This window comes from Microcebus murinus, chromosome 23, assembly GCF_040939455.1.
Source record: "Microcebus murinus isolate Inina chromosome 23, M.murinus_Inina_mat1.0, whole genome shotgun sequence".
Lineage (NCBI taxonomy): Eukaryota > Metazoa > Chordata > Mammalia > Primates > Cheirogaleidae > Microcebus > Microcebus murinus.
The window spans coordinates 14880728-14889970 of NC_134126.1; the positions used below are offsets into that span (position 1 = coordinate 14880728).

General features: G+C 40.9%; 1 pseudogene; it reads left to right on the forward strand.

Annotated features, from left to right (window-relative positions):
- The first annotated feature begins 1048 nt into the window (after positions 1 to 1048).
- LOC105858053 (large ribosomal subunit protein eL15-like) lies at positions 1049 to 1755 on the forward strand (annotated as a pseudogene).
- The last annotated feature ends 7488 nt before the right edge of the window (positions 1756 to 9243 follow it).

The window sequence follows — 9243 nt, forward strand, 5'->3', positions numbered from 1 at the left end:
AATAGAATATTATTACTCACTAATAAAACTTAATAGACAAAGTGTACATGCAACTACATGGATGAACAAAAGATGTCAAAACAGAAGAGTACATACAGTGTGATTCTGTTCATATAAAATTTAGACCAGGCAAAATTAACCTATGATGACAGAAAGCAGATCCATGATTGCTTGGGGCCTAGGATGGGGAAAGATTGATTGTAGATAGGCAAAAGGAAATTTTTTTGGAGCGATTAAAATGTGTTATATCTTGATTGTAGTGGTAGTTACATAATGCACTCATTTGTCAAAACTTATTGGACTCTACCCAATAAATGAGTGCATTTTGTTGTATATGAATTATAACTCAATAAAGTTCATTACTTTTTTCCCAGAAGGGTATCACCTCTTTGAGGAGGCTAAATTGGTTCCAGGAATTCTTCCTGTCTAGCAAGAAGCACTAGTGGCCATTAGGCCCCATTTCCTCTTACCTCACCCTCAATTGTGATTACAAGGGTAGCTCTATGAAACCTGGATCTCAAAGAGATGTCTGCATCCCCACGTTCACTGCAGCACTATTAACAATAGCCAAGATATGGACGCAACTAAATGTTCATCAGTGGATGAACAGATCAAGAAAATGTGGTATATATACAGAATGGAATACTATTCAGCCTTAACAAAGGACATCCTGTTACTTGTGACAACGTGGATGAACCTGGAGGACATTATACAGAATGAAATAAGCCAAGCACCAAAAGGCAAATCTTGCACGATTTCACTTATATGTGGAATCCAAAAAAGTAGACCCCAAGGAAGCAGAGAGTAGAATGGTATAACAGTTGCAGGAGCTGAGGAGGGTATGGGGAGATGCTGGCCAAAGGGTACAAACAGGTCTTCTAGGTTGACTAAGTTCTGGAGATCTACTGTACAGAATGGTGACTGTAATTACTGATAATGTGTTGAGTACTTGAGAATTGCTAAGAGAGTAGATCTTAAAAGTTCTCACCACACACACAAAAATGATGTGTGGCCTTTCCGTCTGGCGGCAGCCATCAGGTAAGCCAAGATGGGTGCATACAAGTATATCCAGGAGCTGTGGAAGAGGCAGCAGTCTGATGGAATGCGTGTTCTTCTTTTTTTTTTTTTTTTTTTTTTTTTTTAGGATTAACGATGCTACTGATTGAATGCGTGTTCTTCTGAGGGTCTGCTGCTGGCAATGCCGGCAGCTCTCTGCGCTCCACAGGGCTCCCCGCCCCACCCGACCGGATAAAGCGCGCAGACTGGGATACAAGGCCAAGCAAGGTTATGTCATATATAGGATTCGTGTGCGCCGTGGTGGCCGCAAACGCCCAGTTCCTAAGGGTGCAACTTATGGCAAGCCTGTCCATCCTGGTGTTAACCAGCTGAAGTTTGCTCGAAGCCTTCAGTCTGTTGCCGAGGAGCGAGCTGGACGCCACTGTGGGGCTCTGAGAGTCCTGAATTCTTACTGGGTTGGTGAAGATTCCACGTACAGATTTTTTGAGGTTATCCTCATTGATCCATTCCATAAAGCTATCAGAAGAAATCCTGATACCCAGTGGATCACGAAACCGGTCCACAAGCACAGGGAGCTGCGTGGGCTGGCATCTGCAGGCCGCAAGAGCCGTGGCCTTGGAAAGGGCCGTAAGTTCCACCGCACTATGGGTGGTTCTCGCCGTGCAGCTTGGAGAAGGCGCAATACTCTCCAGCTCCGCCGTTACCGCTAATAAGTAATGTTTGTAAAATTCATACCTAATAAACTACTTAGGACGGTCATGTCTGCTTAAAGGTGTTATTTGTCTGTTAAGCTAGTCTGCAGATTGTTTCGTGAGTGCTTTGTCAAATATGAAGTTAAAAGTGCAATAATGTTTGAAGACTATAAGTGATGGTGTATCTTGTTTCTAATAAGAGAAGCTTTTCTTGTCTTTGCTCTATCGTATTAGGGAGTTTTATGTCGGTGTTTAAAACATGCTGTGTGGTATAATAGGTGCAAAATAAATTCTTTAAAAGAGGAGTGCTACAACTACCCTGTAGATTTGTTTGGTGCATGTGGTGAAACCTACAGCTTTACTGGGATGATGGCAATGCTCTGCTAGCTTTTTAATTGGGTTTTGTTTAGAAATTTTTAGGGTAGGAGGAGGATATCTTAACCCTATGTCGTGGTCACATAGGAAAATATGAGCTTGTGTAGAGCCCACATCTTCAGATTTAGTCCAGTGTTCCATTTGTTTCTGAAAGAAAAGTTTAAAATGCCACCATTTTTCGGAACTGGATATACTTGTTGCAAGAGGCTTATCTTACGAATGAAACCTCTGGGTTAACCTAAAAATTGCCTCAGTCTTCATTGTACCATTTTAAATTAACATAAGAGATAAAAGCTGCTCCTGATTCAATCCCATGGCTCCATGAAATCTAGAGTCCTGGATTCTATACATATAGACAGTAGTGATATTTACACTGCATTTTGAAACTGATGGAAATTGAATGTTAGGCAAATAAGAATCATTAACCTTATGTTTGTAAGCTGGCAAGCCAGTGGCCATTAGGTAAATACATTTCAAATGTGAGGTGAGAAAACTAAAGCACCTTTATTCAAGATTTTTAAATACTTACCTGTAACACTAACTTGTGACCATTATAAATCCTCTAGCCACATGAGGGGTAAAAGTATAGTTGGCTGCTTAAAAATATGTCATTCTCAGTCCATTCTTAACAAATCATCTTGGGTCAACCCAATCCAAAGGTTACAGGCAGGGAAGAGTCATACATAGTTGGTGTCAATGTAAATTCATGGTTTCCAATCTAACCTTACATATCTGCAGTTTGTTTCTGATAAAAATACTCTGAAAATCCTTAGCCTTTCACAAAATTGGGCCATCAGTTATGGCTCACCTTAACTTTAAGTATCCTGCCACATTTACGTTTCCTGTGTTCAGTGGACTAGGCTAATGTTTCCCAGGGTAAATTTGAGTGTGAAGGAAATAGGAGGAGTTGCTCCATTTTTTTCCCAAATTCTGAGTTTTCTGACTTAAGAGTAATTTGATATCAAAATTCAATTGATAGTTTTCCTGAACCAATTTTCCTCTAGGGGTTTCAAAAGGTTCGGTTAATCGATGTTCAGAAAATATTAATAGGCTCATAAAATTTGAGACCTAAGACCTAAATTACTTTCTAAAAAAAAATTAATTTGGATTTTGTGTAGACGTTGTTTAACGAAAGGAATAAATGTCTATTAAGCTAAAAAAAAAATGATGTGTGTGAGGCGATTGGTATGTCAGCTTGATTTAATAATTTCATGATGTATACATGTATCAAAACATCATGTTGTACATGTACATGCATACAATGTGTATTGTACATGTACATCACATTGTACATTGTAAGTATATACAATTTTTAGTATATTTATACAAAAATTAATACAAAAATTAATGAACTTTGTTGAGTTATAATTCATGTACAACAAAATGCACTCATTTATTGGGTAGAGTCCAATAAGTTTTGACAAATGAATACATTATGTAACTACCACCACAATCAAGATATAACACATTTTAATCACTCCAAAATTTTAAGTTGTCAATTATACCTTCCTGTTGCTGGAGGTAGTGAGACCAGCTCTTCAACAAGTTCTCTCAGGCACTCAGCCTGGAAGAAGTCCCCTGAAAACCAGCCCTGCAGGGAGCTTCTTCAAAACTGCAAGTCATCCCTGCAAATATGCCCATTCACCCTACTGTGAAAAGCCTGAAGTTGCTCACATTTGGAGAAATAACTGAGCCAAGACAAAGGATTGAGCTCAATACGATCTCAGATTTGGAAGGAATCCTGATGGACTCATTCTGATTTGTTCTGCTTCCCCAAGCTGGGCTCTGTTTCAGTGGGGCAATTGAAAAACATCCATGAAGGGCCATGTGCTAGGTCTTGAGCTAATGATAATAATAGCTCGTATTTATTCAGAACTTACTATGTTCCAGGGGCCGGGCCAAGTACTTTATGTGCATTATATGTAAATTAATCTTCCTATCAACTTTATGAGACACCTACTATTACTATCTCTGTTTTATGGATGACCCATTGAAGGTTAAGGTGCTTAAGTGACTTCCCCAGAGTTAGTGGAGAACAAGGACTAGAATCCAGGGCTGTACCACTGCAGAGCCCATCAAACCATCCTCATATGCTCCTGCTCCCTGTTCTCACAGAGCCATCAGCATGTTGGGAGGATTACAAAGAAGCTTCAACCTAACTATGCAGGGAAGTGGGGCTCTAGCCTATTTGCAAACACTCTGGAAAGACACTATTCTATAATACTTTCTCCTCCCCAACCTGTGCTCTTTCCGCCCAAGCATCCTGGGCCTTGATGACTAGCAGGATGCTTTTCAAGTGAAGGCCTGCATAGCTCGCCAAATTCCTGATTCCTGAGTTACAGAGGTGACATGAATTTTAAAGAGTGACTGGAGAAGAAAACAAAAATATGACATTCATTCACTCAATCATTCACTTACTCATTTAATGTCTATTTAAACTCATGGAACAGTTACTAAGGCAAGTTGGTGCTGGGGCTGTGCTGAACAGACTTGGATCCCACTCTCGAAGTGTCGTGTTCTAATAATTATCACCTCTGATCATGCCTTCCCTGTTGTTGGCCACATCTCACCTTCCAATCTGCACCATTCTTCACAGTCTGATCCAGCCAGCCCTGCCTCAGGGTGGGCTCTCTGAGCACTGCATTCCCAATGGGAGCTGGATGGCTCTCTCCAGGTGGGGGTCCCTGTGGATTGGCCAAACAATCAAGTCTCCCTCCCGTTCTCCCTCCCTTCTCAGTGAGCTGGAAGAAAGTGTTGAAATAATGGGCTGGGACTAGCCTCAGGGATCCTTAATAAATTGCTCCTACACACACCCCTCTGCTTTTTAATGGAAAGAAGATGGGTGGGGTAGATCTCTTACACAATTTCAAAATTGAATGGAGTTCAATTCTATAAAATAAGTTCTAAGTTACATCATAATGGTATGGGAACATAGAGATCTGAGCCAAAAAAAACATGAACAGCCTGTTCCTGAAAGTAAAAAAAAAAAAAAAATCCTGGTGTGAAGAGCAAACACGAACAAATGAGTGATTAGCCTCCCCAGATGCTGGGAGGCTGCATTTCCCGGAAAAAGAAAAAAGTTCTGAGGCCGGTCGTGGTGGCTCACGCCTGTAATCCTAGCACTTTGGGAGGCCGAGGCGGGTGGATTGCTCAAGGTCAGGAGTTCGAAACCAGCTTGAGCAAGACCCCGTCTCTACCAAAAATAGAAATAAATTAATTGACCAACTAAAAATATATATACAAAAAATTAGCCGGGCATGGTGGCGCATGCCTGTAGTCCCAGCTACTCGGGAGGCTGAGGCAGGAGGATCGCTGAGCCCCGGAGATTGAGGTTGCTGTGAGCCAGGCTGACGCCACGGCACTCACTCTAGCCTGGGCAACAAAGTGAGACTCTGTCTCAAAAAAAAAAAAAAAAAAGTTCTGGAAAGCTGAGCCTTGACCAGCAGCTCGGGCTGAGAGCGACTCATCTACGCTGAGCCGGGCGCATAGTAGGAACGCTCCGTAGGTGGTTTGTAGCTGTCCTGATAGTGACATGGAATACACAGCACCCCAGCATTCAGGACAGTGCCTGGTTTAGAGGAGACATTCTGAATTTTTTTTTTTTTAATGAATGAACAAAGATATGTTGTTGGGGCCCTTCCTACATATAAATGGAGCGGGCCTGTATGATCATTTCAAAAACACCGCATGGCTATGTCTGCTAAAAAAAATGATTTTACTAAGATTTACAAATGCTCTGAACTTTTACCACCTTCTGAGCACGTTATGATGAGGACAACAGTGAGGAACGAACACTACCTGTTTTCCAAAAGCTGCAGTTTAGTGTTGTGGGTGTGAAGGGAAACCTCCCCTTTGCCCGGGAAGTTTGCTGGAAGATCAACTCACAGTAAGGCAGCTTAACAAGAGAAAGAGGTTTATTTACTGTGCACACAGGGAGATCACGGAGTGATTACCCAATATCCCAATGTGTCGCGCCCGCCTCGCCAGCAAGGAAGACGCGGCAACCGGAGTTCTTCTGACAGCGCTTTATTGGGGAATCTGAAGGTGACTAAAGCGGAAGACCCCGAGGAGCTCTCGGAGCGGGCTTATATAGGCACTGAGTACATTAGGCAGAATCTGATTGGCTCACGCAAGAGCCCTCATTAGCATACTTGCTGAGAGACAGGAAAAAGCCCCTACACATGCGCGGTTCATCCTGTTTATCAGTCTTGTGGTATGGGTGTGACCAGGAAGTCGGCGCCATCTTGCAATGGTGTTGACACCACGCCCCACACCAATGGGGTCCAGAAGTTTCTATACCCTCATTTTCGAGGGGAAGTATGGATGAGGAGTGTAGATAATTCTGTTTAGGGGCAATAAATGGTTACTAGGGAGGCTGAATAGATACTTGGGAGAATGAATGGATGGGAGAAACAGATCGTCCTGTAAATGATTCTCTTTGGAAATTAAATTAACCTGAGAGGAAGGTATTGCATTTAAAATGATTCGGGCCAGGTCTGGTTGCATTCTTGATTTCCTTTCCCGCAATATATTGAGATAACACGAAGGGGAACGAAAGATAATTGCTCTTTTTCATGGGTCTGTCTGGTTTTATACAGAGAGAGGGAAAGCCCCTTCCAGTGCCTGCTGCCCTCTAAGGGCCTTTGAGTCAAAACTCTTGATACCAGGAAGTCATATTTTGGGGTGAAATCCCTGCGCTCCTTCAGGGCGCACGTGCGAATGTACTGGGGCCGGGGGTGTCGGGTACAAACGTGGTGGGCATTATGGTATTATGGAAGGAGGCATGGAATTGTAGAGGAAGAAAATCAATCACTCCTTGGAGAATCTAGAAAGGCTTTTTGGAAGAAATAGAGTCGAACCGAACTTGAAAGCTAAGCTAGGACAAACATTCCAAGTACAGGGAATCCCTGGACAAAAGTAGAGCTACCATGGGAATGGAGAGTGTTTTTAGCAAAGAGCCTGAAGACACCAGTGAGCTGTCTTCACTGGGAGGCTGTGAGCTCCTCAGTGTTCAGGAAAGCAGAGCTGCTTACAGACCCTCAGAACCCTGAGCATAGACATTACTGTAGTACTCCCCACATGCTATTTGAAAATTTCAAAGTGCTAAATTACAAAATAACACTAAGGAAGTCCAACCAAGTTCTCGTTTTACCCATTTAAAAATAGTTTGATCCTTTTTAAGAGCCCAAATAGCAAATTCTTTTTTAAAAAATTGTTTCAGAGTCTCTGATTGGTCTATCATTTAGAAAGGGAGAAGTCGTGCTGCAGGAAGAGCAAACTCTGAAAACTCAATGGTTTAACACTCCTGTGTTTGGTTGGGGCAGCCCCTACAGGCAACTCTCCTCCAGTTGGAATTTCACCTTTATTTGTTTATTTATAAATTCAGAGATAAGAATATTTGTAAATTCAGAGATAAGAAAATTTGCACATACTTGCGAATATTTTTTCCTGATTTATTTGTTTTTAAATTTCTTTTAAGTTTCTTTTTAAAATATTCATGTTATATCTTTTTGAGAAGTTGATTCTGAGGTATAGTATACGTATATTTTTAAATTTCTATTGTAAGTGGCACCTCTTTCATTATTATGTTTGAATTTGTTATTGCTAGTGCTTAAGCAAGATATTAATATTTGTATATTTATTTTCCAACGGGCCATTATCTAATATCTCTTTTATATTATTTTCTTTTTCAGTAGATTCTCTAATGTAGACAGTCACATCACCTGCAAATAATGATTTGTATCCTCCTTTCTTCTACCCTCTCCCTCCATTTTATTTCACTAGGTACGATGGCATCAGGATGGCTAGCGTCTCACATTACTTTTGGCTATTAACATGAAGGCCCCTATTTTTTCACTAATTACACACAGCATTGACTATTGGGTCTACATTAATGCTCTGTCACATGTTAAAGAAGCAGTCTTCTATATGCAGTTTACTAAGAGATTTTGTGAGCAATGTTTACTAAATTCTTATCAAATAAATTCCTGTTGGTACCTATCAAAATGACCACATAGCTTCAGCTTAACTTTGCTTCTTACTATCCAATTACATAATCTGACCCACAGTTCTAATCCTAGGTACCCACTTTTATTTTTAAAATTGCTCATAGATCTTTTTACTTCTAATTATTTTTTTTTAGCAATGATATTCACCATCTAATTTTCTACCTTCAAAGGTAATAAAATAAGCAGAAGAAAGCCTAACTCTCCTGGGAACACCAACAAATTAAGTACTCTCCAGCTACAAGATTAGAGCAATGGTTCCAGAGAATAATTTTTAAAAATTGATCACTTGAGTAGGTTCTTTTAGCCAATGCACAGTTAACTTTCTCTACAAATTTTATTTCCTTTTTTCTTTTATAACAGAGGTAAAGGCCTGAAAAAGAGCAAAATGTTTTATGAGCTGTCTCTTTACCTTTCCCCCACCCACACCCTTTTTGGGAATTAAAATCTGCATCTCTGCCCATGGCCAGTAATCAGAGGGGTAGAGGAGAGTTCTTTGTTCTTTGTTTTCTAGTATCTTAAACCACAGGAGTTGGCTCAATGGAATTGTCGAGACAGAGGTCATGGGGTCATCTTTGCAGGAGATGATAGTTCATCAACAATAGCCTAAAGCTGAAAACCCCCTTCGAAGGCTCTGTATTTCTGCTTAGGAAATACAGGGAAATAAAGGGAGGACGATGGTTCTTTGAGATGAGAGTCTACCATCCTCCTCATTCGCTGGCAAATTAATAAACTTCTCTTTCCTTTTCCTCAAGTCGCTTGTCTTTGTTCTTTGTTCAGCCACTGGGACAAGGACAGAACTTTCAGTAGTACCCTGTCTCATCTCTCTGCACCCTTTCTGTTCCTGGGCAGTCTCTTCTAACTCTTAGCTATTTCTTCATATATTTACTATCATTTTTTGTAAATGATAAACTATTTCTTGTTTTAGCATTTCATATCTTCTATTGACTTCCAGTATAAATTGAATTGTGACCTCTAAAATTCATATGTAGGAACCCCAAACCCAGATGTGACTACTGTATTTGGAGCTAGGGCCTTTGTAGAGGTAGTTACAGTTAAAAGGAGGTCATAAGGGTGGGGCCCTAATCTGATAGAACTGGTGTCCTTATAAGAGGAGGAAGAGACACCAGGGCTCGCTCTTGGAGGACGCACCA